The sequence below is a fragment of the Trachypithecus francoisi genome, unplaced genomic scaffold (genome assembly GCF_009764315.1).
Source record: "Trachypithecus francoisi isolate TF-2019V2 unplaced genomic scaffold, Tfra_2.0 Lachesis_group0, whole genome shotgun sequence".
Lineage (NCBI taxonomy): Eukaryota > Metazoa > Chordata > Mammalia > Primates > Cercopithecidae > Trachypithecus > Trachypithecus francoisi.
This window is the reverse complement of record NW_022681453.1, coordinates 7305674-7332105: the sequence shown is the minus strand read 5'-3', so window position 1 is coordinate 7332105 and position 26432 is coordinate 7305674. Positions and strand designations below refer to the sequence as shown.

Sequence of the window (26432 nt, the reverse complement as noted above, 5' to 3'; positions counted from 1 at the left end):
AGCCTAAATTACTGCTTGAAATAAAATGTAGACCTTGTGAAATAAGGAGAAAATGTAAATTGTTGCAATTCTACTAGTTTCCTCATAAATTTTAAAGCTTCCGCATCCTCTATGTTATTTTCCATAGTTGGAATCATCCTGGTAATAGTGGATGCTCTGTCTAATAGGGCATGACTTACATATGATAAGTAGAAAATTTCATTATTCAATTATGTGACTCCTGCCTCCTCATTACATTTGCTTTGTACCAAGTCCCTCTGAATTTATTTCTGTAAAACTACTCTGCTTCTAGTTTCTAAAAGTGTTTGTGAATGTAGAGGAGAGAAGCTACCAACACATCTTCCAAAAACTTTGGTTACTTCAGTTTGCAGATATGATTTTGTTAATTGTCTACATCTACTATCTCTTGTCTTTGCTAGGAATCAGGTTTTAGGACAGGATGAAGTTAATTAAATTAAAATAATGCATAGGCAACACTGTGTTTCTCATGTGGGGTTGCTGAAATAAAGCATTTAAGCCTATTTTTATAAAAGTCGCCCTTGAGAAAAATTTCTTTGCAGAGTTACAGGAAAGTTTCTCAGTGGACAAACGTCAAGCACTATTGTTTTGATATACGTTTGAGCCATTAAGAAAAAACGTCCTTGGGTGGGAAAAAGCAAAACAACCTTAACTAAAGCTTTTTTTGCCCCAGCTGCAGTACAAATGTAAGCAGCCTGACCCGGGTCAACTCACTGAAGCATCAGCTATGTGAGTGGCTTTGCTTTTTCTGACATCCCTGTGATGGAGAGAGTGGGGCACCACAATGACAATTCTCTAAATGAGACTGTAGTCTTGAGTCCACTGATGTTTTCTACAGCTGCTGCTGGGGCACACACGCAGCCCCTGTGGACACAGTCCTGCTCTGCATGCATTTCAGCTACTGAGATGGAGACGAGCAGCTGCTTTCCTGGGCAAGGTCCCCAGGAACAGGACCCTCCAGGGTTGAGGCAGATCACAGAAGGTGGTTTAAATTGTGACTTCTAGTACTTTAGCAGCACTATGAACTTTCTTTTTGTAAATCAGAAGAAATACAAAGTAAGATCACTAATTTCTTGAGGCAGAGTTTCATAGTTGCTTGATGATTGTGTTGGAAGAGTTTGCTGTTATGAAGGCCTTTGGAAGTCAGGAGATTTCCATTAAGGTTTTTCTGGTGGCACAGCTCAACTCTGTTGAGTGATAACTCTCTGCTTCCCAAAAGCTCAGAGTGTGAGCAAGGTTCACTTGGGCACCTTTCATTACTGACAACTAAAGACAGTTCTCTAACAAAAAGTTAGCCATCTGGGGTCTTCAGTATACTTTGTTTCTTAAGGTAACCAAACAAGATGCCTCTTCTTCACCTGTGCTCATATTCCAAACCACTCCATCTATAACCGTCAGGAGGTTTGCCTGTGTGTGTGTGAATGTGACTTACTCTTCTGTTTCAGATTCTACTCTGAGTGACCTTTATGAAGGAGATTATGAAATTATGCCAAATGTACACCAAGCTTTGTTAGGGTTAAAAGGGGAAGGAGACTAACTATGTACTTTATAAAAAATGATAGGAGTAACTTTTATTAGCTAAATTATCCTTTTTCACATTGTTTTAGCTAAAATATAATGTGCATATATGGACTATTTGTTAATGATAACAAATAGCAGAAAATACAAAAATAATGCCATATAATAGGGAAGATAATTGGTTTAGGTAAGCCATCTGGAGAATGCCTGAAATAACTAAAATGGAAAGTTAGTGGCTAATTGTGGTCACAATTTCATCCTTGAAAATGGTTTTCATGGGCAGAGCTTTAAAGGGGATCCATAAATCCAATAGAGGATTTTTTAAAAGTCTTTTTGTGCATTTTTTCTGAGGAAAGGGTTTATTGCTTTCAACAGAATTTGAAAATGGTCTACAACTCAAAAATTGTCAAACAGCAATGTTGTTTAATGAAGAGGTACTCATCCATTCATCATAGTCAACAAATATTTATTGGGCACCTATTCTATATCAGGAAACTCACTCAACTGGTATGCAAAGGTGCAGAAGCCAGGTGAAGTCTGGGGCTTATGTACAGGTTGAGGAAGCAGACCATAAATAAGAAAACAAACAAACAAACAAACAAATAATATAATTGTCTATTATAAGACATTTCAAAGAAGTTTTTATTTTTTTTTGGAGGGGTGATAGTCATGCTTGGTCCAACTTAGTTGATCCATTTTGAGTTACCAACTCTGCTTCAGTTCCAGAATTAATGATTGCAGCTTGGGGCATGAGTAATTGTGCCTATGTCTGCCACCCATTTTGCTATCCTAGAGACTTCTTTAAGGTATATGGTGCTACCTAGCAGCTGAGGACCTACTTGTGTCCCTGATAAATAGGTAGAATGCCTTCTACTTATATAATGCCTTATGATTTTTAAAGCCAACTAATATAACAGCCTATGGTTACCACCCATTAATCAGTAACTAATGAAACTGAGATTTTAGAAAGAATTAATGTATACTTGTGCAAAACATCTGAATTCTGCAAGAATAAAATGCTTAAAGCCACTATTATATTCACACCATCACTGTGTAAGAATCTTGCATAAAACTGGTTATTGTTTGAAGGCGGAAGACAAAAAAAAATTTACTAGAACATTCTGGCATTCCAAAGCTACTGTCAACCCAACAGAACAAGATCCCACCTAATGTGTATACTGAGGACTATCCTGTAGGTAAATAACACAGGACTTCAGAAGGCTTTTCCTTTCCTTAGAGGGTTTTTTTTTTAATACAGAATATTTGTATATATTTATGGGGTACATGTGATATTATATATTACATGTGTAGAATGTGTAATGATCAAGTCAGGGCATTTAGGGAACCCATTACCATCAGTATTTATCATTTCTATGTGTTGGGAATATTTCAAGTCCTCTCTTCTAGCTATTTTGAAATATACAATACATTATTGTTCATTATACTCACTCTACTCTGCTATCAAACATTATAACTTATTTCTTCTATATCACTGTATGTCTGTACCCATTAACCAAACTCTCTTCATCCTTTCACTCTTAGAGTTTCACAGTTGTGCTTTGTTAGTGCATGAAAGTTCCTTTGTTCTATTTTTGTGTCTATTTTTAATCTCAGATTTCATTACACTGTGTTAGTTTGGTGTACACTCTGCAACCACACATGATAGATTTTCACATGATGGATGTAGGTATATACATGAACCTTTCATCCTAAGAAGAACTAATCATTCCGAATAGAAGTTAAGGCACATCGGTTTGTTTTCGCTTCTTTGGTTGGTTTGGTTTTTGTTTTTTTAAATAACTTTTTAGAATGATCCAGCTACCGGTGTTTGACATGGTCTCAGAGTTTCTGTCATTCAGAATTGAGCACTTTCGTACTGATAACCTTCCTCCTCCTCATTCTGAAATTGTTATTTTAGTTTTAGAATAATTGGAATATGATGGGCCCAATTTCATTGTAATTTCACTAAAAACTTTAATTTTTCCCCATTTTTTAAGCTAACTACACTTTACCATTAAAATTGTTTTTGAAATAATTATAAATTCACAGAAGTTTGCACAGAAAAGAAGTACAGGGAATTTCCATATGCCCTTAATTTCCCCAGTGGTAAACATCTTGCTTAACGACAGCATGATAGCAAAACCAGGAAACTGATGATCCATATGGATTGGTACAATCTGTAGGATTTATTCCGGTTTTACCAGTTATACATGTATTCATTTTTGTCTGCATGTTATACGCCTATGTATTTTTTATCACATATATAGATTTGTGTAACCATCACCACAATGAACAATCAAAATTGTTCCATCATCACAAAGCTCCCTCATGCTATCCATTTCTGACCACATTCACTCCCTCTTCTCCGATTTCTAACCTTGGGTAACCACTAATTTTCAAGTCATCTCTATGACTTTATTGTTTCAAGAATATAAATGGCATAATACAGTATGTATTGAGGTTGGCTTTTTTTTTTTTTTTTTTTTCACTCAGAGGGTTTATACAGCAAGTGGTGAGAAAGAATCTTGTAGTGGTAAAAAGAGATTGGAATATGGCTCCATGGAGGGTAAGCTATTTAGACACGAGGGAACATCAGCAATGGAGGGACTGGTAAGGATTTTTAAGCAAGATGTCTGCTTACAACGTTCTGTTAAGAAAGGATTAATCTGGCAGTTGTTCCCCCCACAAAAAAATCTAAGAGTTGTAGCTATGGAATAAGAATTTATGTTAAATTCCATGACACTCTCTGTTTTCCTATAGAGAGTCAGGACTGTATGCAAAAGACTCAGACCAGATACCAGATGCCTTTCCCATGCCATTCCTTTCACAGCCTCTTTATTAAAGCACATGTCACAGTCACCATTCTTTAACTCCCACAAATGGTGGGTAGTTTTTGAATTAAAACAATTCAAGTGAAAGATCAATCTTGTCAGCCCATTATGTAAAAGGCACTTAGTGTGTGTGTGTGCGCGCATGTGTGCTCATGTGCGTGTGTGTGTGCATGCAAGTCTCCGTATGGGGAAAAGTGGGAGGAAATAGGTGGGCTGAAGAGGAGGAAAAGGAAAGCCAGCTCTGTGGCTGTGTTTCAAACAGAAATATTTGATTTTAGTCCAGAAAAAAAGAGCAGTTTGGTTATTTGAAATGCCAAGTTTCTTGGTTTATTTTTGGTTTTTGTTATTGTTTTTTGGTAAAGAATACCATTGTCATTTCCATTGACACCCATGGGTATGGGCTTTCCTCTCTGCCTCAAAGTAAAATGGTGAGAATGGGGAGGTGGGGAAGCCTTCCTAAAAATTAGTTGCTGATTCAATCTCATAGAGTTTATTCCACCTCTGCAAGGCAGCAGTCAGAAGTCTGGCATCCATGGGATGGTGAGAAAATGGTAGGAGGGGAGGGAGCCTCCTGGAAGTTATTACGCAAACATTGTTCCAGTTCTGTGGTTCTGAAAGTGTGTGTGGGGGCTGTGGGTCTGTGTGTGTGTGTGTGTGCACATGCACGCATGTGCACACGTGCACGTGAAGGAGTCTGAAGAGTTTCCGGAAATGGCTAGTTTTCTAGCTGCAATCTTCAATTTGGTTGTTACACATGGAGTCCTTAATCCCACATCCACTCAATGATCCTCTTTAGAAGTATACTCATTTTAAATAAATTCTGTTTTAAAAAATTCTGCAAACATTATGGTAATTTGAGAAATGTTCTGAGAGGAGAAAAAAATTCCATCACATTCAAAAGGAAAACCAGGTTCCTAAATTTCACTTTGATTTTTAAAATTCCTTTCATCAAATTCGTAGTCTATCTTCAGTACATCAGTTTATGAACAGTATGAGATTTGGATTCAGTGAATTTGATCAAAATATAGGACTCTTAATTTCTTTGAGTATCCTTTAAAAACTTTTTTAGGAGAGAAAACTCTCTTATGAGAAGAATTCAGAAGCATCAATTAATTCATGCTTTTTCTTGAAGAATGTCAAAGCCTTTCAGATAAATGGCTATTAGGCATCATAAGAAGATTTGATGTTGCAAGTTAATCATATTGTATGCTTAAAAATATTTTTGTAACCAGTTTTTCACGTTTTTAAGAATTAGAAATAGAGTGATTGAGTCTGAAGAATTCAAGGCAAAAGTTCTTTAAATTTTCATTTCAATATTGAGAATTATTAATACTATGTGATCACTAGAAATAAGAGAGTGAGCAATGGTTGGTGAGGGAACTTAAGATGCCATCTAGTACAGTCACTTTTTTTTTTTTTTTTTTTTGAGACAGAGTCTCGCTCTGTTGCCCAGGCTGGATGTGTAGTGGTGCAATCTCGGCTCACTGCAAGCTCTGCCTCCCGGGTTCATGCCATTCTCCTGCCTCAGCCTCCCGAGTAGCTGGGACTGCAGGTGCCCACCACCACGCCTGGCTAATTTTTTGTATTTTTAGTAGAGACGGAGTTTCACCGTGTTAGCCAGGATGGTCTCGATCTCCTGACCTCGTGATCCACCCATCTCGGCCTCCCAAAGTGCTGGGATTACAGGCATGAGCCATCGTACCCAGCCATTCATTTTGTTTTATACAGATTGGCCAGTTCCTTCGTCAGAGTTACCCAGTAAGCTGGGCAGAGGCACAAGGCCAAACTGAGGTCCTGACTCCAAGGGCAGAGTTCCTTATGCTCCTTTCGCTTCCACATTGCAGCTTCTTGGGTAGGCCCCATTTTTCAACACAGGAAAGAAGCACAGCACATGAAACACTTCTAGAAAGGACAATCCCCTTCTCTACATATGCACAATTTGCAGCCCAAGCTCTTATCTCTGGAAGAAGCAAAGCCATGCTGTGTGCTGAGAGAGCCAGACCAGCTTTCTCTATCTCCTGCAGAGCTGTGAGGACCCCACAGTGCTGCCACAGAGGCTCTCCACTGATACATGTTCTCAAATGGGACATAAATTAACTTCCAGATGACAGCGTACTTAGCATCACAGTGTCTAAAGCACAGGCTTCTCAAGAAGAGATCTACAAAACCATGGGCACATATGATTGAACAATGCCACATGTCAACACTGGACAGGAAATGCTCATTTGGGCTTTCTGTGCTGAACATACTTAACTCTCCTGCATGCAATTAGAGATTACTTTGAAAGCTTGCTCCTGAAAGTCAAAATCAAAATACATTTAAAATTCCTTACTGCAGGTTGATTTTCATTTACCCAGATTGGAAACCAAAACAGAAGCCCAGCAGTGAGTTTTTTTTTTCTTGGAATCGACAGCTAGGGAGGACTCTGAGAGCATTCACACAGGCCATCTGGTCTAGCCCTCATGAGAAATCTGTCCTGTTTTTCCAATTTGCACTGTGCAGCAACTACTTGTAAAGGCATCTGAAGAAATATTGTGTAATCTTTCACAGCAGTCATGAAAAAATTTGGCTCTTCTTTTTGAGAATCGGAATCATTCATTAAGCTCTAAAGTCCTCAGAGGAAGTGATAAGGTGAGGGTTTTCAGAATTGTTGTCTATTGCCTGGATTCCAACAGTCAAGTCAGGGAGGAAAATGAGTATAAAAAATTAAAAAACAAGAAACCAAGGGCACAGCAACAAGACAAGGGAGGCACGTGTGGCATACAGAGGACTCCCACTTCCTTCTGATACCTGGGGAGGGAGATTCTCTCCCATTCTCATCCTAGCACGTCTTCATCAGATCTGGCCTGACTGTTCTACTACGAAACCATCCAAGAGTCAAAAAATATTTCCCCATCACAAAATTCCTCTTTGCAATTGACTTGGCTTCTTTAAAGCTTCACCAATAACTTCTTGTCCTGTCCTCTGTTGACATGAAAATGAGCTAACTATAATTTTCTGCCTCATAAGGTTGGTGGTACTTGAAAACCATTACTACGACTCAGCTTCCTAATTTCCAGAATGGTTCCAGCCGTTTTCTCCTAGATTTCATTTTCTGATTCCCAACTGTAACTACCACTCTCATTCAAACCCTCTACACGATGAATACCTCTTCTTTGAGTCATTCAGTGCTGGATACAATTCCAAGTCAAAGTCTAGACTTCTCAGTATAGAATAGCAAGATTGCCTAATAACAGAAACATGCTATGTCCTTTTGTCTGCATGCCCTGGTCATGCTTCCTGTTTTAGAAGAAAAAAATGTTTTTCATATTTTGAATCATTCTATGAAACAATTTCTGTAAAACATTAAAAAAATCCTGACCTATTTATTAGAGTAATGGGGGATGATTATGCTGACACATAGCAATTCTTATGAGATATCAACTCGAAAAGTTATAATGGCGACAGTTGAAGTTTCTTGGGTTAAAGAAATATGAAAAGGCCAAATTTGACACATAGGTTTCAATGGCAGTTGAGTATCCAGGTAGGAAAGCTAACAACTTGTACTGTGATTCATTTGCTTTTTGATATATTCTTATAGAGAATTTACTTTTAACATAGGAGGTTTAAATATAAATGCAACTGTATATGACTGCTATGATTAACAAGAAAAGTTTTCTGTATCAGTAATTAACATCTTCCAGGAGAATGCCCATGGAGGGGCTCAACTGCAGAAATTACAAGCACAGAGCTCCTTGTGATTAGTTCGCATCTACTGGAAAGCCCATCTGGTTTAACAGAGCTCTTATATAAGAAATGCAAGATTTTTCCTGAGGAACACATGCTAATAAGCTCCCTCTTTTCCGTTAGCTTCCTCTTTAAACTAGGTTTTTATTTTATTTTATTTTATTTTTTAATGTCTTTGGCCTGAGACTACAACAACAAGCTTGTTATAAAAATCAACTGCGTAAATAACATGGCTTTAACGAATGCTACTCTCTCTCAACTCAAGAATCAGCAAAGAATTCCTCTGAGGCATTTGAGGAAAATAAACCTTTTGACTCAATACTGAATTTCCTACCTGTATATGCACAAGCACATCTGCATGATGGTGTCTGTACATTTACCTTAAAAAACTGAAAATGCTCAGAAGAAATCTTAGCAGCCTGATTTCAGAAGGTTTCATCTTGATGAAGAACATATTTATTTCATTTTAATGAAGAGAAAATAAATGAACTGCTACTCTAAAGAGACCCAAATAGAAAGAAGGAGTTGGGAAAGCCATGGTCTAACATACAATGTCTCATTCAATAATGGCTTATATTTCATTTCTAAGGAAGGAGTTTAAGGTTTCACTTTCACTCAAATACAGTTTCTCCAGAAGCGATCTTTTGGAAATCAGGAGGCTTGGATCTTAGTTCATAAAAGTTCGGGATAATTCCTTAATGAGAAAAACAAGTGGACATTTGCCAGAGAACTCCCAATTTCACCTGATATTTTTTCCTGAGGGCTTCAGCAGGACCTTCTGTGGGTTCTGTTCCAAAACAAGAGGTGATTTTTTAAAAGGGGGCAGAGCAAGTATCCTTAAGAAGCAAAGCTATAAATTTCACACTGTATTAGTTTCCTCTTTCTTGCTAGTATAACAGATTTTCACAGAATTAGTGTCTTAAATTAACACAAATGTATTCTTTTTAATTCTGGAGGTCCAAAGTCTAAAATTAAAGTGTCAGCAAATCTCCTTTCCTCCAGAGGCTTCTGGTTGGAAATCCACTTCCTTGGCTTTTTCGGCTTCTAGAGGTTGCCTGCATTCCTTGACTCTTTCCTCCATCTTCAAAGCACATCACTCCAACCTCCAGTTCTGTCTTCACATCTCTTTTTTTCTTACTTCGATTCTCCTGCCTGCCTCTTAAAGGACTGCTGTGATAACATCGAGCCCACCTGGGTAATCCAGCAAAGTCTCCTCACTTCAGAATCCTTAATTAATTCCACCTACACCATCCCTTTTACCATAGAAGGTAATATGTGCACAGGTTCCAGGAATTGGGACATAGACGTCTTTCATGGGCCATTATACAGCCTGCCACCCATATCATGCAAAAAATGTTATATGGGAGAGGGGAGAGTTAAAGGAACCCTAAAGTATCTAGCATCAGATCCCCATCACTTTTTCTAGAATGTAAGACTTGTTCAGGTGAAGCAAGTCAGCAAAAAGAATAATGGGATCATTGGAAATGCTGTATGGTGGGGATTTTCTCTGAGTAAGGCTACAACTTGGGTTTTGAATCAGAAATAAAACTCTGATTTACATTGTGTGGCTACAGTGTGGTAAAGTCTTGGCCTTTGCAATGAATATTACAGCAGCTACTATCTGAATCTGCTCTGCTTCCCTCAGCCCCTCACTAACACCTACGGGAGTATCTCTTTTTGCTTTTTTTTTTCTTCTTTTTTTTGTTACCAAGACCTAAGTACAAACTAGATTAAAGGGTGAACATTAATTGAAAATCAGTGGAGAGCCACAAAGACCAAGCTGTAATTAAAATGCTCATGACTTAAAAAGTATATCTACCTCCAAATTTCATGGCTGTAATCAGTGAGATACAGGAATAGAACTTCTTTCTAGCACTTGGGATCATGGGAGATGAAGCAGCACATTCCCAGTGCATCTGGGAGGCTCTGTTCACATCACAGAATAGACCTTAACCCTTCCATAAAACTCACGCTGTCACTGCTTTGTTCAGATTGTCATAGCAGTGTTGTGGAGGAGAAAAGAAGGAGTTTATTATGACACACATTTTCAAATCTTTTAAATCTGATGCAGTTTCCCCTCTGTGAAGTGCTGTCTCACACACCAATAGAAAAACCTGGGTGTTCCCTGGTTCTTTCCAAAGACCTACAGCTCTCCTATCACTGCCTAGAATACTGGGCTTTGAAGGTTATACTCTTGATTTCAAATCATTTAAGTCTATATACTGTCTTCTGGCACACAAGCAAAAGTACCAGATTGCATTACATCTGGGGAGAAATATTAGTGGTTACAAATCAAAGTGAGTTAGGAAAAGGGTTTTCTGGGAATTCAGAAATCAGGAGAATCAAGAGTTAAAACTCAACCTTTGCCTATAATTTAATTTCTTGTGGCCAGATATTGTTTCCTGGAGGCTGTAAGAGACACCATGCTTGAATAAGATGGAAATGAGGAAATGGCCCCTGGGGGACCTTGCTGATTGTGAACTCTGCTACCACCCTGACATATAGTCTGGGAAGCAATGCATGGGTTAGAATGCAATAGTGAAGGAAGTCATTCTAAAATAGGGACAGGAGGATATTGCTCTAGAACCCCTCACAGGGCTAGGTAACTCCACATGCACTTTCAACTAGGTGGCGTCATCTTTATATAGGCAGGGCAGTGTATTCAGAGTGAGCAGTGCACATCAAGCCCCTCTAGTATTACATCGAGGATAGTAAGGGGAAGAGCCTGACCTACCCTTGCTGGCTTCCAAATTATTATCACCAGGGTCTGTATTCTAACTTAGAAAAGACATTTTGCTTGAGCCTAATGCAAATACAACAATGACAATGTTGGTTCATATTGATAGCAGAAAAGAAAAATAAGCAAATCGAAGTCTGCGTATTTATTCTGCAGATAGATTCTGCCTGATTACAAGTCACTGATGACCATTAATGAAGCAAATGTGATGAGGTTAGTGTTTTTCAATTTCATTTCTTAGCAGAAAGGCAGTACTGTCACATGACAGTATCACTGAGAAGTATTTGGCCTTACTTTAATAATGATTAGTTTTAGAAATAGAACATTTGTAAAATGTTAGTTTATAATTTTGATTGTTGCTATTCATGCTAAGGATATTAGCACAGTCTCTAGTTATTTTGAGATAGAAATACCTTGGGGACAGGGTTTGACAAAAGACAAATGCTAATTATCAGAATGTCTGACTAACATTCTTTGCCAGTAAAATCATTATTTATGCTGATTACCTCATGTCAACATCCAAACCAAGGGATTGAATAGTTTAACTACTATTATTGTTATCCTTGAGAAAAACTCTGAAAGGGGGTAGCAAGCAATGTTATGCCCATTTTAAGTTACAGCAACTGAGGCACAACTTAAACAGAACTAAATGGTATATTATGTAGTCTAAATTATTGGACTTTTGATTTCAATTCTAAGTTCAGACAGCTTCTGGCCCACTTTCTGTTATACTGACCAGTGTATGTTTATACCAATAGTGACTCAGGATTAAAATGAATGTAATATTGGCAAATGACATTTCTGAACAAGGTTTTAATTTCCCTTGTTGGCATGTGGCAGTGGGATGTCCCCCATAATTACTCAGCCCAGAAAACCAGGGCAGAGGCAGGACTGGAGCAGCGTGGTGGTACAAAGAACATGCACTAAAGAGCTTAGGACTGATGCCAGAATCCAAAGGCTAATGGAAGGTTCAGCAGCCATTGAGGTTTTTTGTTTTTGGCAGTTCAAGCTATTAGAAATCTGCCTCAAGGGAGGAATAATGCATCATCAGGTGTTAACAGGTAAATTAATATCAAGCTTAAAGAAGTAATAGATATTTTGAAGGTGATTTTTATGGCAAGTATTTATCCTACATATTTAGTCCATCATTTATATTGAGTATGTGAATGTATGTGTGATGTGTGCTAAACTGCACACATAAATGAGGTCGTAGGGGTGAATGGCTCAGTGGAAGCATGGCATAGTAGCTAAAGGGACTCTAGTACCAATTTATTTTGCTTTGTCTTTACTACTAGTGTCTGTAAGATGGACTTGGTAATCTTTTTCAAGAGTTTCAAGATTGTTTTCATAATTGCAAGCGACCATATATCTGAAGCACCAATTACTATCCATTAAAATTATCATTAATATCAGTATCAGCATAGAATGGGACAAAGAGACAAGAAACAAATTAAGTTCTTTGAACATATGATATCTTTGCAATAGGTCTTGTTATTTAGCTTTGTATGTGCATGGCTCCAAAATATTCCTGTTTTAACCGCAGTGGCCTGGTATGTTGTAGGTGATCAATAAAGGTTTGTAGGATGGATGAATGGATGCATGAGTGATCCAGTTTTCATAAGCTTCAAAGGCTTCTGTGGGATTGCATTACAATACAACCCTTTTGCTTTCCAGTGCAGGCTTAATTCTCTATGAGACTTGTCCTCTTCACATTCATGATGGGCTTCTTTCCTTTGGAAATAGGAATCCTATCTGTTCTTGACCTTGGTTACTGAAGAGCCTGACCAATCTTGCTGTCCCCCAAATTATTCTGCCGTAATGACTGGAAACTAATAGTTGTACATAGTTTCTGTTATATCTACTTACACCCAGCCTTGTTCCAGAAAATAATTTAAGGTGGCTGTCAAATTTGCACAGGTTACAAAAGAAAAGAAATGTAAAAACAACAAAGACAGGAATCAAGGATGCTTATAATAATTTGTCCTACTGTTTAGACGCTAAAGAGCACACATGTCCTCAAGAAACATTTCCTGGTCATTGTCTAGGTTGTTGCAAAAGAGAAAGTGGAGCTGTGTGCGGGGTCCTGGGGAGAGAATTGTGCAGGGACTTCTTGAGTCTTTGTTTTTGTTGGTCTGCTTAGAATGTGGGTCAGCGTAAGGTAGCGATTCCTGAGTTATCACTTGATCCTTTACAAAGAGGGGGCGATGGAAGCAACATGGCTTATAAAACTGTATTCCTTAAAGTAGTGAACAGATCAAGTAACAAAAAGAGAGTATCTGCTTGGGAGCTATAACGTGGGGGCATGTTATTTATATTGATATTTACAGATTAGTATTGATCAATTAGCAAAAGTGATATAACTATTCCAAAACTCTTAGAATAACATGGATTTTGAATGTTGAGCAGATGTGGTGCACAGACAGTGCTGAGTCTTCCCTGTGTGGCATGTTCAGTCACTCTGGCCTTTTTTCAAGGGCTACAGTAGCCAGGAGACAGAATAGTCCAGGCCTAGGCAGCAGGGCCACTTGAAATCCCAACTCCAAGTCCATTCATCCGGACCTGCAACGAGCTACAACCTTTTCTTCTAGGTTGCATGAACAAAGATGGGATCCTCAGGTTTGGTTACACTGGGGCCTGTTTGGTGAGGCCATTTGAAGATATTAACATGTGGTGTTCCTCCCTGCATCTCTTCACTTTACTACACTCAAGCAAGTAGCTTATGCTTTCTTATTTGCAGAAAGTGTGTTTTCGGTTCCCAGATGTCTAAGTCCATTACAGAGAGTCAGGTTTGAAATAAAAGGCATTTCCCAGATTAAGATGAGATTCTGCTGGTTCGGTGGGAAGTCTGTGGGTCCCATAAGCCTTGCTCCCTACAGCGTCCAAGGCACATGATGGCCCTGTGGACACGGCCCTGTGATAGTGGAGAGACTAGATCCCCAGCTAGGGATTTCCAACCTCTCCCAAGGTCTGTGAAGCCCCTGGTGTGGCTTGAAAGCAGCAGAACTGAGGAACATGTGGTCTGGAACAGCTGTGGACACATGACCAATGATGGGCAGCATCATCCATAATCATGTGGTAAACATGGACAGAATTCCCTGACACTTAAGAGTCTAAGACCCAGGGACCTTGGCCCTATCCCAGCAGCATCAGTGTGGAGGGAGCGGTAAGGGAGTTAATGTTGTCTGAAAATTAAATTTCCTGTTGGCTTGGTAGGAGGGAGTCCCTGGGTTGAAATTAAGTTAATTCATAGAAAAATATTAACATGTTGTTTGTCTTGCTACCTAAGTTTTTGACCTAAGATTCTTACTTGCTTCGTGTACATTTTGGGAGATGGAAGAGGAGAGCAGGAAGGACAATTCAGGCATCATTTCAAGATAGAAACCAGCCAGCCAAAGCATGGAGACAAAGATGAGGACATATGCTTCATACTGCAAAGAGACATGAGTCTCCAGACTTAGCCATTCAGAGACTATACTGATTTGATTTTAGAACAGAAGAGATTATTTTTATGAAAACAGAGAACTTCTTAAGTTTGGATTCTTTTCATCATTTTCTTTCTATTGTTGGTCTACTTCCACAAGAAAAAAAAAAATGATTTATTAGGTTAAAAAATTCCCCTTGCCAGTACACTTATTTCTCAAAAGAATGATTAAATTGCTTTTCCACTTAGAGTTGGAGCATGAGCGAATTTTATTAAAATTGAAGTTGAGTTTGGTAGTGCAGGACCAACTGTAAAAAGAAAATTAAGGGCTGTGAAATCATTCTGGTGCTATCATTTCCCCTCTGAGGGAGGAGAACCCAAGGTGGCTCAGTTCATCTCTGGGCCGAGGAAGGTGCAGATGTGTAAATGGGAGGCTGTCAACTGACCACATGATTACTGAAATGTCATCATTCCAACTACAATGGAGCAGGAGTTACAGGACAGGTCTGTCTCATTACTAAACTATTGTTATTCAAACTTTTTTCATATTTAATTTTGATTTTTCAGAATAGAGTAGGGCTGTACAGAATATAGTCTCTGAGCATCATGCTCATAGATATGAATTCTTTTCTTTTTTTTTTTTTGAGACGGAGTCTCGCTCTGTCACCCAGGCTAGAGTGCAGTGGCGCAATCTCGACTCACTGCAAGCTCTGCCTCCTGGGTTCACATCATTCTCCTGTTTCAGCCTCCTGAGTAGCTGGGACCACAGGTGCCCGCCACCACACCCAGCTAACTTTTTTTTGTATTTTTAGTAGAGACGAGGTTTCACTGTGTTAGCCAGGATGATCTTGATCTCCTGACCTCGTGATCTGCCCGCCTCGGCTTCCCAAAGTGCTGGGATTACAGGCGTGAGCCACTGCGCCTGGCCATGAATTCTTAACCATATGATTTGGAGTCAGTTGATTCATTCAATAAACATTCCCTAAGCACCTACTCTGTGCCAGGCACTGTTCTGGGTGTTGAGGATGAGGGAGTGAACAAAATAGCCTTGGCCTTTGAAAAGCTTATATTGTAGAAGAGGAGAAAAAGAAACAATGTTTAGCATGTCAGGAGGTGATACTTGCTATGAAGATAAGCTGGGCAAAAGGTGGAAAGTTGTGGAGGGTGCTATTGAAAGAGGTTGGGCAGGGGACATTATTTGATAACTTTCAGTCATAGATTGGAAGAAAGTGAGCAAGTGAGCTTTTGAGTATCTGCGAGAAGATCAATCCAGGCAGGGAAAAAAGCAAGTGTAAAGGCCCGAGTGTGCATCTGAGGAACAATCAAGAGAATGTTAAGGTTAGAATGGGCCAGATATTGAGGGCCCTGTGGGCCATGGTGAGGACTTTTCATTTTATTCTGGGTGAGATGGAGCAGGATTTTGAGCTGAGGAGTGATATTATCTGACTTTGGCTTCCTAAGGATTGCTCGGGTTTCTTGGTGAGGAATAGACTATAGGGGTACAAGTGTAAGCTGAGAGGTCAATAAAAAACAGTGTATAGTCAGTTCATGAGGATGATGGTGGCTTGCATTGTGGAGGCAGGGATGGAAACAGTGAGAAGCTGTAGCTAAGCCCATGATGATAATGATGCAGTTCTCTCACATATGGAGTTTCTCTTCTGGAGCTGTCCACTGTAGTGCTTAGCCTTGAGTTTGAATCCAGCACTGCCACTTATATGTTCTTGATGCTGGCCAAGCTTTTCATCAGTGAAATGTAGATCATGAGAGTGTCTGTCTTACAAGTTGTTAAGAGGATTGAGTGGAAGGCTTAGCACAGCACTGACTTTAGCATTCTGACACTTTAGTTTTATCATGTTAATGTTAGAAAGCATCAGGATTTTTGTCATCATGTTTCTTTGTTCTGAACAGCTATTTTTAAATAGATGGTGCATTTTTCAACTGATGGAAGATTAGAATTTAGGAAATATGTAATATAAAAATAAAAAGTTGGCACACATTCTTTACTAATAATTTATTAGCATTAGCTCTCTGATTTTCAATAAAAGTTATTTTCCCTTTTAATTGGGGGCCCATTATTTATTTTTTGTGCTTTTTCTTCTTCTAAAAAGAAAAAGTAATCCCTCCAATTTCAAAACTGGAAATCAAACATTTCATCTGGAAATGTATTAGACATTTACTTTTTTCTTGTCTTACCTACTTCTCTCTGGCTCCATACTGAGTTATAAACAATATATCAGTTTTTTTAATAAAAAGCAAATACCTAATCATATGGGTGTTTTATATCTCTGACACTGGAAATATGAATTTTAAATCTGACTTGTCTAAGTTTTTGATGAACAAAACTAATATTGAGTATCATGTAGATACAGCTTTATTAGCCTGAATGAGGCTGCAGTTGTCTTTACCACAGAGGCCTCAGCCCTCTCTAGCTTTTATGTGGCAGTGGGAAGCCATCATAGATGCCAGCACTGGCTCTCAGGGCCTATAAGCCCATGCTGTTCATGCTCCATTCAAGTCAACAAATCTAGTTTTTATCTGTTTGTGCATAGCACCACGGTAGGGTTTCTGCATAAAGCAAAAGAAGTATTGAATGCTACTCCTTTCAGCTTTTACCTCTATTGGGGAGACAAAATTTACCTGCTTAAATGAGTCGAGAACAATGTTAGACAATATAAAGTAGATTGCCCAATAACATTAAAATAATATATCAAATGGAATGTTACAAACCATGGATTCCAGCTCACCCAGTCTTTGTGATCAGCATTAAAGAAAGAGCTGGCATATGCTTACAAAAGGAGTGATGTAAAGGCTGGCAGTCCTCAGTCCTGCTGCCCTCTTTGTGATCAACCTGACTATCAAGTGTTACAAGCCAGAGATTGCAGGGGCAGAATTCTAGGAACTAAAGAGAATTCGTTCTAGAATTCTAGAATTCTAGAATTGCGGGCCTTCACAATTCTAGGAACTAAAGAGAAAGCCAAGTGCCTAGTGCAATGTTTTCTATTATTCAGGGAGTGAGATTAGTCCTATGCATTCTTTTCACACAGCTGCCAAGTGCCTCCAACAGGGGTTGTTGAGTGATGAGATTTCAGCGGAATCAATCTTGGCACCATCTCCATCGTCTACTCCGCCAATTTAATATAAAGAAGCAAACTGGAGAAAGAATGAGAGGCCTCTTTGTGCAGTAGTGCAGTGGTCTTTCTCCCCTCACTAATGCTCATCAAGAGAATGGGGTATTTCTCTCTCTGCCCCCAAGCCAAGAGGGAGACTCCAAGAGAATCACTTATAAAACTTGCCATGACTGTACAACATCCTCAAAATCCACGATAGTGATGGAATGCCATCTTGATAGTTTTCAAGCCACTGGCTGCTGTTAGGGTGTGGAGGAAGGGTCAGAAGAGAGGTGGGTGGTGTGACATGGGGCAAAGGCATGAAGTATGAAGAAGTGTGAAAACAGGATCCCGATTGGTCCTGCAGGCCCTGAACACTGAGCCCAAAGAGATGAGTTTCCAAGCTACAGACTTCTGGGTGGGACAGGGTGGATATGCACCAGAGGAGTTGATAAGAAGCTATCAGCTTATCTGCTGGGCATGGTGACTCACGCCTGTAATCTCAGCACTTTGGGAGGCCGAGGCGGGCAGATCATGAGGTCAGGAGATCAAGACCATCCTGGCTAACATGGTGAAACCCTGTCTCTACTAAAAAATACAAAAAATTAGCTGGGCGGGGTGGTGGGCGCCTGTAGTCCCAGCTACTCGGGAGGCTGAGGCAGGAGACTGGCATGAACCCGGGAGGCGGAGCTTGCAGTGAGTGAGCTGAGATTGTGCCACTGCACTCCAGCCTGGGCGACAGAGTGAGACTCCATCTCAAAACAAAATAAAAACAAAACAAACAAACAAAAAAGCTATCAGCTTATCTCATAAAGGGTCCCACCTCCTAAGAATTGTCCACCGGCATCTACTGTTGAGCTTCAAGAAAATGAGCCAGGGCAGCAATGACAGCCCACATGTGGGGAGGACTGGAACTCTCCATGGGCAGAGCAGAAAGGAGACTCCTCTCCATTTTCCTCATTTTCTTGGATCAACATCAGAAGCAGGTGCAAGTGAAAGAGGAGATGGTGTTTGAGGAGCATAAGACTCCTCGCTTCTTCTCCTGCTTTTATGTGCCAGTAGCACTGGATTAGGGTAGGGTCAGGGATGGAAAGAGACGGAAATATGAATTAAATGTGAGGTCAACATGTTAAAAGCAGCAGGGCTGAATCTTAGAACGTGTTTTAAGAAAAGTGATTTAAATGTCATGGAATTGAGCTAACAGAGGCTCGATGGAAGGTATCACCCTGTGGAAAAGAGAGAGAGTGTTCCAAGAAGTTGCGTTGAAAGTTGTGAGTAGGAAAAATAAAACCAATTGATGTTTATACCTTGACAAGTTAAGGCAAGAGTATGCGTTGTGAGAAAATAGGAAAGGGAAAGATGAATTTTGACCAGAGAGTTATCAAGAAGGCTTCAGGGAGAAGGTGGAGGTTGGGCCCTACCACTGAAGGATAGGTGGTGGGTGAGTGAAGCAGGGAGAACAGGTGGGCTGTGTGAAGTGGAGGGAAGACCAGCCTGCCTGGAGAGAGGCACGGGGAGTATGACAAGTTGCACCCATGCGCAGACCTGGGCCGGGGTGCCCAAGCTTCCACAGGAGGAATTTGGCCTCCATCAGAAAGACAATGGGAGTCATAGCATATTCTTTAGCGTTGGGTGAGTGGTCCAATACGAAGGATGCCTTAGGAAGATGGCTGGCGTGTGAGAGAGAGAAGAAGCAAAGGTGCTCCTGAGGAAGTTATTCTAAACCTCTGGTGTGGGGCTGAGGGACACATCAATACAACTGTGACTTGTTACTCCTGACTCTTTCCTCAGCCCCATTTACTGACTGTGAATAGTGCTGTGTGCCCTTGAGTCCCTTCATTTTACTGGGTAGAAAGGCTCTGCAGCCCGTTGACAGCTAACCATTCATAAGCTGCATGTCCCTGCCTGGGCAGCAATCAGTTTTGGAGCACCCCACTCATCACACATTTTATTTATGTTACTTTTAGTTCTCCTGTTATCTATAATTTTAAACTGCCGTGTGCTCCCCCAACCTTGCCTTGAAATGCATTAGTAGCTATGGGAACATGATGCTATTAGAACGAGCAGAGCTTACTGACATGCACAATTGCAGTGTTAAATTGGTTTATGAGATGACTGGCAGTGTGGATGCTATTGCTGAGTAAAGTAGGCGAGAGGTATTGTGACCACATTAACATAGACCATCACCTCTGGTGGAAGACGTGGTATTAAACTTAAGATAGAAATCAAGGCTACATCCTTATCTTGAAGAAGACATGTTCCCAGAGGTTTTAAATCACATGAAAAATGAACTATTGAGAGTTCCAGTAAGAAGGAGACTTTTCATATGCTAAAACCAACAAAATTTCCCCAAAATGTGTAAGTATGAATACCCATTGTGGCTATGTCAGATATCTCATAATCCCAGCACTTCGGGAGGCTGAGGAGGGTGGATCACTTGAGACCAGGAGTTTGAGACCAGCCTGGCTAATATGGTGAAACCTTGTCTCTACTAAAAGTACAAAAATTAGCAGAGCGTGGTACTGCTTGCCTGTAATCCCAGCTACTTGGGAGGCTGAGTCAGGAGAATCGCTTGAACCTGGGAGGTGGAGGTTGCAGTGAGCCAAGATAGCACCACTGCACTCCAACCTGGGTAAAATAATAATAATAATAATCTCATAATAATGAAATTAGTTCTATGTACATTTGAGTGGTCAGATTCTACTATAAAGAAAAAGATTACTGCAAGCTCAAAGGGTGCAGGTTGACTGCTCATTTGGCCGTCTCCCCAAGGTTTGTGGAAATTTCTCTCAAGGCAAGAAAGGTGTTAACAGCTGCCTCTTCTAACAGAAATGGCCACAAGCCTGGCTCCAGCCAGATCAACTAGCCCTGAGGACTTTGTCCACTTTGTGAGCACTTCCTTCCCTGTCTTGTGTCTCCTCAACCCTGGACCTCACCCAGTATTGCAGACTGGGTCTTTTTGCTTCACTTTCTGTTTCTTAGGAAGTATCGATGGTCTTATACTTCCACAGCATTTGTACCAAAAAGCAATAGCTCAAATTTATACATTTAAATGAAATCCAATGAAAGAATTTAAGCAAATTCTGATTAACGGTAGACAGTGTAAAAAATAATATATTATCAATTCACTGACACATTTGCTGGATTCAATATTAAAATGGACTAGAAAAAAAATCCAAGTGTTCTGGAAACATTTCCTCCCACCCCTATTTTTTGGCTACTGTGGTAGGTTGAATAATGATCCACCAAAATCCCTGGACTCTGTGCACGTTCATGGAAAAAAGGACTTTGCAGATGGGATTAAATCTAGGATCTTGAGATGGGAGATTATCCTGGATTATCTGGGTGATTCTTAAGCATAATCACAGGTATCTTTACAAGAGTGAAGCAGAGGGATATGTGACTACAGAAGAGCCAGACAGAAGGCTATGTGATGATGGAGCAGTGAGAGATTTGAGGATGTCACGCTGCTAGCTTTGAGATGGAGGAAGGGGCTGAGAGCCAAGGAGTGCAACTATGGAAGCTGGAAAAGGCAAGGGAAATGGATTCTCTCCTAAAACCTCCGGGAGGAATCAACCCCGTCTGCATCTTGACTTTATCCCAGTAAAACTGAATTAGGGATTCTGCTCTCCACAACTATAAGAAAGTAAGTTTGTAGTGTTGTAAGCCACAGTTTTTGTGATAATTTGTTATAGCAGCAATAGGAAACTAATAGAGATGCCTGTCATCATGTTAAAGCATCAAGATAAAACCCAGAAAATGGAGGGAAAAAATATTGTCAGTGTTTGAGTGACCCGAGTGTGGAGTGAAATTCCTTTTTTAAGCACTGGCTCATTTTCACGGTATTGATTTAAGCTCAAAGTCCCCCTTTTCCATGTAGCCTTCTTTCCCCATCTGGTTAGAAGTATTCTCTGTCTCTCGCCTCTGTGTCTAACACTCCCATTCCACCTATTTTCTGCTAGGCATAATTACTAGGTATCTGGCATATAAATGTCTTATCTGCCAATTCATTAGTAAACTCCTATAGGGCAGGATCCTATCTATACTTTCCTTTGATTCATTCAACCAATATTTATTGAGCACGTGCTATATACTGGGCACAGTTTAGAGCACTTGAGGGGCAGAGTTGGAGGTGAGAGTAAAAACGCAAAAATGTAGTACATGTATTTGGTATGTTAGGTGCTGTGTCAAAAATGTACAAGGGTTCAGGGGCAGTGTTAACATGCGTTGGGTTGTTACTATGTACCAGGCATGTTACTAAATGCTTATATTTATTCTAATATAAGGCTCCCAACTTCCCTGTGAGGTTGGTGCTATTATCTCCATTTTATAGGCAAGTAAACTGAGGCTCAGAAAGGAATTCTATCAAAGGCCACCCGACCTGCCTGACTCCAGGGGCCAGCCTCCCCACCATTCTGCATGACTGCCTCCGTAAGCCTACTCAGCTAGGAAGCAGTATGGGCAGGATTGCTGAGGATGAGGAAGCCCCATAGCCCTGAGCCAAGATCTTTTACATCAAAAACACTCAATGCCAAATGCTTATTATCTGATTAAAAGCTGGTCATAAGTTAAAGACATATGACCAGTGCATAGGTGACTTTAGCTCAAGATGTAAATAATTGCCCTTCAATTTCTATTACAGGCTGAGTGCAGTGGCTCACGCCTGTAATCCCAGCACTTTGGGAGGCCAAGGTGGGTGGATCACTTGAGGCCAGGAGTTCAAAACCAGCCTGGCCAACATAGTGATATCCCATCTCTACTGAAAATACAAAAATTAGCCAGGCATGGTGGCACATGTCGGTAGTGCCCAGCTACTTGGGAGGCTGAGGCAGGAGAATTGCTTGAACCCAGGAGATGGAGGTTGCAGTGAACCGAGATTGCACAACTGCACTCCAACCTGGGTGACAGAAGGAGACTCCATCTAGAAAAAAAAATTCTATTGCAACATTTTCTCGGGTCTCCAAAAAATCTGGCATCATGTAAGCAAGAGGCAGGAAGCTGGTACATACTTTGTCAATAGGACAATTGCATTACCAAATAATTACATGATATTTCCAACATCAGAGAATGAGTCAGAACTATGGCCAAAGGAAGGTAAGGCTTGTCTCAGTGGTGCTATGGGAGTGTCTGCTGTTTTTCTCTTATGGTGGCCAGCCTGCCTTGCCAATGGAAAAGGAGGTCATCATCATCTATCTGTAAGCAGGGGGTGGGAGTACTGGAATTCCTCATGACCTGAGGCTTTACAGATACAAACACTGGTTCTCTTTCCAAGGACCTGTGTCCTGGAATATTATCAAATATCTACTTACCTCCAAGCTGATGTAAAGGAGTGGAATCCATCTCTTTTTTTTTTTTTTTGACACGGAGTCTGGCTCTGTTGCATAGGCTGGAGTGCAGTGGCGAGATCTTGGCTCACTGCAAGCTCCGCCTCCAGGATTCACGCCATTCTCCGAACTCAGCCTCGCAAGGAGTAGCTGGGACTACAGGCACCCGCCATCACGCCCGGCTAATTTTTCTATTTTTTTTTTAATTTTTTTTTATTATACTTTAAGTTCTAGGGTACATGTGCATAACGTGCAGGTTTGTTACATATCTATACTTGTGCCATGTTGGTGTGCTGCACCCATCAACTCGACAGCACCCATCAATTCATCATTTATATCAGGTATAACTCCCAATGCAATCCCTCCCCCTCCTCTCTCCCCATGATAGGCCCCGGTGTGTGATGTTCCCCTTCCCGAGTCCAAGTGATCTCATTGTTCAGTTCCCACCTATGAGTGAGAACATGCACTGTTTGGTTTTCTGTTCTTCTGATAGTTTGCTAAGAATGATGGTTTCCAGCTGCATCCATGTCCCTACAAAGGACGCAAACTCATCCTTTTTTATGGCTGCATAGTATTCCATGGTGTATATGTGCCACATTTTCTTAATCCAGTCTGTCACAGATGGACATTTGGGTTGATTCCAAGTCTTTGCTATTGTGAATAGTGCCGCAATAAACATACATGTGCATGTGTCTTTCTAGCAGCATGATTTATAATCCTTTGGGTGTATACCCAGTAGTGGGATGGCTGGGTCATATGGTACATCTAGTTCTAGATCCTTGAGGAATCGCCATACTGTTTTCTGTAATGGTTGAACTAGTTTACAATCCCACCAACAGTGTAAAAGTGTTCCTATTTCTCCAGATTCTCTCCAGCACCTGTTGTTTCCTGACTTTTTAATGATTGCCATTCTAACTGGTGTGAGATGGTATCTCATTGTGGTTTTGATTTGCATTTCTCTGATGGCCAGTGATGATGAGCATTTTTTCATGTGTCTGTTGGCTGTATGAATGTCTTCTTTTGAGAAATGTCTGTTCATATCCTTTGCCCACTTTTTGGTGGGGTTGTTTGTTTTTTTCTTGTATATTTGTTTGAGTTCTTTGTAGATTCTGGATATTAGCCCTTTGTCAGATGAGTAGATTGCAAAAATTTTCTCCCATTCTGTAGGTTGCCTGTTCACTCTGAAGGTAGTTTCTTTTGCTGTGCAGAAGCTCTTTAGTTTAATTAGATCCCATTTGTCAATTTTGGCTTTTGCCGCCATTGCTTTTGGTGTTTTAGACATGAAGTCCTTGCCCATGCCTATGTCCCGAATGATATTACCTAGGTTTTCTTCTAGGGTTTTTATGGTATTAGGTCTAACATTTAAGTCTCTAATCCATCTTGAATTAATCTTCGTATAAGGAGTAAGGAAAGGATCCAGTTTCAGCTTTCTACTTATGGCTAGCCAATTTTTCCAGCACCATTTATTAAATAGGGAATCCTTTCCCCATTTCTTGTTTCTCTCAGGTTTGTCAAAGATCAGATGGCTGTAGATGTGTGGTATTATTTCTGAGGACTCTGTTCTGTTCCATTGGTCTATATCTCTGTTGTGGTACCAGTACCATGCTGTTTTGGTTACTGTAGCCTTGTAGTATAGTTTGAAGTCAGGTAGCGTGACGCCTCCAGCTTTGTCCTTTTGACTTAGGATTGTCTTGGCAATGCGGGCTCTTTTTTGGTTCCATATGAACTTTAAAGCCGTTTTTTCCAATTCTGTAAAGAAAGTCATTGGTAGCTTGATGGGGATGGCATTGAATCTATAAATAACCTTGGGCAGTATGGCCATTTTCACGATATTGATTCTTCCTATCTATGAGCATGGTATGTTCTTCCATTTGTTTGTGTCCTCTTTGATTTCACTGAGCAATGGTTTGTAGTTCTCCTTGAAGAGGTCCTTGACATCCCTTGTAAGTTGGATTCCTGGGTATTTTATTCTCTTTAAAGCAATTGTGAATGGAAGTTCATTCCTGATTTGGCTCTCTGTTTGTCTGTTACTGCTGTATAAGAATGCTTGTGGGCCAGGCGCAGTGGCTCAAGCCTGTAATCCCAGCACTTTGGGAGGCCGAGACGGGCGGATCACGAGGTCAGGAGATCGAGACCATCCTGGCTAACATGGTGAAACCCCGTCTCTACTAAAAATACAAAAAACTAGCCGGGCGAGGTGGCGGGCGCCTGTAGTCCCAGCTACTCCGGAGGCTGAGGCAGGAGAATGGCGTAAAACCCGGGAGGCGGAGCTTGCAGTGAGCTGAGATCCGGCCACTGCACTCCAGCCCGGGCGAAAGAGCAAGACTCTGTCTCAAAAAAAAAAAAAAAAAAAAAAAAAAAAGAATGCTTGTGATTTTTGGACATTAATTGTGTATCCTGAGACTTTGCTGAAGTTGCTTATCAGCTTAAGGAGATTTGGGGCTGAGACGATGGGGTTTTCTAAATATACAATCATGTCATCTGCAAACAGGGACAATTTGACTTCTTCTTTTCCTAACTGAATACACTTGATTTCTTTCTCTTGCCTGATTGCCCTAGCCAGAACTTCCAACACTATGTTGAATAGGAGTGGTGAGAGAGGGCATCCCTGTCTTGTGCCAGTTTTCAAAGGGAATTTTTCCAGTTTTTGCCCATTCAGTATGATATTGGCTGTGGGTTTGTCATAAACAGCTCTTATTATTTTGAGGTACGTTCCATCAATATGAAATTTATTGAGCGTTTTTAGCATAAAGCGCTGTTGAATTTTGTCAAAAGCCTTTTCTGCATCTATTGAGATAATCATGTGGTTCTCGTCTTTGGTTCTGTTTAGATGCTGGATTACGTTTATTGATTTGCGAATGTTGAACCAGCCTTGCATCCCAGGGATGAAGCCCACTTGATCATGGTGGATATGCTTTTTGATGTGCTGCTGAATCCGGTTTGCCAGTATTTTATTGAGGATTTTTGCATCGATGTTCATCAGGGATATTGGTCTAAAATTCTCTTTTTTTGTTGTGTCTCTGCCAGGCTTTGGTATCAGGATGATGTTGGACTCATAAAATGAGTTAGGGAGGATTTCCTCTTTTTCAATTGATTGGAATAGTTTCAGAAGGAATGGTACCAGCTCCTCCTTGTACCTCTGGTAGAATTCAGCTGTGAATCCATCTGGTCCTGGACTTTTTTTGGTTGGTAGGCTATTAATTATGGGCTCAATTTCAGAGCCTGCTATTGGTCTATTCAGGGATTCAACTTCTTCCTGGTTTAGTCTTGGAAGAGTGTAAGTGTCCAGGAAATTATCCATTTCTTCTAGATTTTCTAGTTGATTTGCGTAGAGGTGTTTATAGTATTCTCTGATGGTAGTTTGTATTTCTGTGGGGTCGGTGGTGATATCTCCTTTATCATTTTTCATTGCGTCTATTTGATTCCTCTCTCTTTTCTTCTTTATTAGTCTTGCTAGCGGTCCGTCAATTTTGTTGATCTTTTCAAAAAACCAACTCCTGGATTCATTGATTTTTTGGAGGGTTTTTTGTGTCTCTATCTTCTTCAGTTCTGCTCTGATCTTAGTTATTTCTTGCCTTCTGCTAGCTTTTGAATGTGCTTGCTCTTGCCTCTCTAGTTCTTTTAATTGTGATGTTACAGTGTCAATTTTAGATCTTTCCTGCTTTCTCTTGTTGGCATTTAGTGCTATAAATTTCCCTCTACACACTGCTTTAAATGTGTCCCAGAGATTCTGGTATGTTGTATCTTTGT

The 26432-nt window shown here is 40.3% G+C and overlaps 1 protein-coding gene across 3 annotated transcripts in view; it reads left to right on the top strand.

The window, feature by feature from the left end:
- Positions 1 to 26432, top strand: part of KCNAB1 (potassium voltage-gated channel subfamily A member regulatory beta subunit 1) — a 448855-nt gene that overhangs the window by 192201 nt on the left and 230222 nt on the right. The window lies entirely within an intron of this gene.